Below are 2,940 nucleotides of genomic sequence, written 5' to 3'. Positions count from 1 at the left end.
ATTAATATAGGCCACACGTGATATATGCACCATCTGAAAACAAAAACAAACAAACAAACAAAAAAAAACACAAGGCAACAGGGCTGATCAGGAAGAAGGACGAGTCCTGCCGTTTGCAGCCCACAGTCATATTAGGTTCTAGATACCACAGACACCAAGTCTCTCCCCAGCCTCTCCCCTGTGCACAGGCCTCATCACACCGGGATAACCCCAGGGGGTGGCAGGTAGAGAGGGAGAGGTGACGACATGCGAAAGCTGAGTGGAAGGTGGCATACACCAGCCAGAGACTGTGGCGTACACTGTGACATTTACTCCTGCCTACAAGAAACCTGCCAAGTGCTGCACGCAGTCTGCTGTCTCCTTGGCTCTCCTCGGCGCTCAGTCCAGGTGCATTGCCTCTCCAGCCCTGGCACTGTCCCTGTCACGCAGAAGTCACACTCGTCCCCCATGGTGTGCTAACACTGCGATAGCTCCCAGGGATTTGGGGACAATGCAGTTCTGAGGAGGCAAGAGTAGGAAAAAGATAAGGCAGTGCATTTCTCACCCTCAGAGTGGAATAGCCTTTTATTTCAGTGCCATGAGCTCTTGGCAACCCCACCCCCTTCATAAATCTGCTTCTACAAAGCTAGAGCTAGAAGGCAGAAGGGACTGGGAGCGAGGGGGCTCATTGTGAGCTGCTGTCTCACAAGTGACTCTTCACATGGGCTTACCTAGACAGGTACCTACCTACCTCCTACAGGTACATGTTTTTGCTGGCTTCTTATGAAGCAAAGGCAAAAGCTGTTGGAATAAAGCTGTAGACATATATATGATCTGTTAACTCTGGAGTTCCTGTGTTGCATGGCCTCTATTATCTACTGCCATCATCATCAGATGGTGGTTTGGCTGTTAACTTCAGAGGACATAAATGTAGTTCCAAAAAGAACATTGTGTGAAAAACACTCCTGATAATACAGCAGTGGGCACAAACCCATTCATTAAATAAAGTAATTAATAGTCACCTAACCTCTTCCCACTCACAGGCGAGTGATTAGATGCCAATTGTAGTGCTTATTGAAAATTACCATAGACGGAAGTGTATATCCTAAATGTCAGTAAATATGGGCAAGCTCAGCCACGGCTACCCACTGGTGCCCAGGGGAGGACTCAGGGCAGCAGGAGGCAGAGGCTCTGGCTGAAGGAATTCCTACAAGAAGCTGTAGGAAACGGCTGTACCCTGGATACGCCTCTCTGCTCCCACCAACCACAGGAAGGACACAAACACTCCATGGATTTTATATCCTGAAATGGTGGTTACGTTGGGAAAGCAGTGGTGGAGTCAGTTTGTGTATGTTTCCCAGGCCCTTCTGTGGAAGTCAGTGGTGAAAATTCCCATAAACAACAGGTCAGGATCCAGCCTCTCTCTTTATATCTCTGCATAACCCTGTCATTGGACACTCAGGCACTCTCAAATAAGAGTGAGAGGAAAAGGTTACCTGATCAATCAAGTATTTCCTTCAGCTGCAGTTCTTTTTCCTACAGGAAGCCCTGGCTTGTGTAAGCCACTCAAGAAGCAAACATCAAAGGACTCCTCTATCACTTAGATAGAGGAGTAATAGACTGTACTTGAACTCTACTCAGTGAAGTGAAACTTCTTAAGCTGAGAGCTGAAGTTAAATTTGTTATTCCTGGCAAACTGCCCAAGAGGAAATGGATCTAGGGCAGAAGTTTGTTTGTTAGATAGTAGAGAAAGATTGACACTTTTATAACATGCCACAAAAGCAGGGGAAATAGAAAGAGTTGCTCAAACTACTGCTTGAGCTAAGATCTACTCTTAATGCTGCAGTGGTTATAAGACCTCTTTTTAGTAATTGGCAAATAATGGAAAGCAGAAAGTAGGAAGTACGCTGAGCAAAGATCCTGCCCATCAGGCCAATTCAAAAGTAGAGGAGGTAAAATCCTTGTGTAGCATCAGCCACTTTAGGTCTTTGTATACAACAGTTGTTACTTCAGAAAGAGACTCGGATCAAAGATGCTCCTCCACCAAAGACACGAGGTAGCGACTTGCTGGTCCTGTCCACATGCAGCACTTCAGAGCACTGTGTGCCCATAGCCTGCCACCCGCTCTAAAAGGAGTCATGCAAGGAGTTCTCAGGTGTTTGATAAAATACACTGCAGCACACAGCTCGGATCCCACTCCAGCACGCTCTCCTGGAGATCTGCTTGCCTACATACCTAGAGGTACCTCATCACACAGACCCTCTCCCATCCGGTGTCTCCCAAAGGCTCAGTCAAGCTAAGCTCTAGAAAGCCAACGGAAAACCTGGACTTTGGGCAAGCAGCAAGAATGGTTTCATTGCACTGAAATTCTTTACTATGTTTGTCAAAACAACCAACTGCACCTAGCTGTCAGCCCTGTCAGCCACACCGCATGCAAAAACATCATGTGAACTTTGCCCAGTCATCTCCCAGGTGGAGCTCAACTAAGATGCCTTCTCCTAAATAAGAAATCTGCAGTTGCATTTTGATTTTTGAAGTAAAGAGGTTTACCTCTTTATTACCTATTAACAGGAAAAATATTTCATGGTAACATGCATTAACAGTAAAAATATTTCATGGTAACATGCTATTTTGGGATCTCCTTTACCATCTATAACTATATTGCCTATAAGATGCATTAAGACAGAGAATTCAAACTGGTAAAACCACACAAAAGCAAAGGCAGTGCATTTACCAAAGATACCAAAAGACTTGATCTTTGCATTTTTTTAATATTTGTTTCCACTTCATTATGCCTGGAGTGTAGTTTAAAGAGCTGATTGTGTATAGATACAAGGACAACTCCAAGTACAAAGAAGTGTTACTGTGCACATTTAGTGATGACTCAAAGTTTATTGCACAGATTTTGCAATGTGGAGGAATTATAAATATTGTTATATCCTATTCCTTGGTATTTTTTTT

The sequence above is a fragment of the Cygnus olor genome, chromosome 9 (genome assembly GCF_009769625.2).
Source record: "Cygnus olor isolate bCygOlo1 chromosome 9, bCygOlo1.pri.v2, whole genome shotgun sequence".
NCBI lineage: Eukaryota > Metazoa > Chordata > Aves > Anseriformes > Anatidae > Cygnus > Cygnus olor.
Note: the sequence above shows the minus strand (reverse complement) of the source record.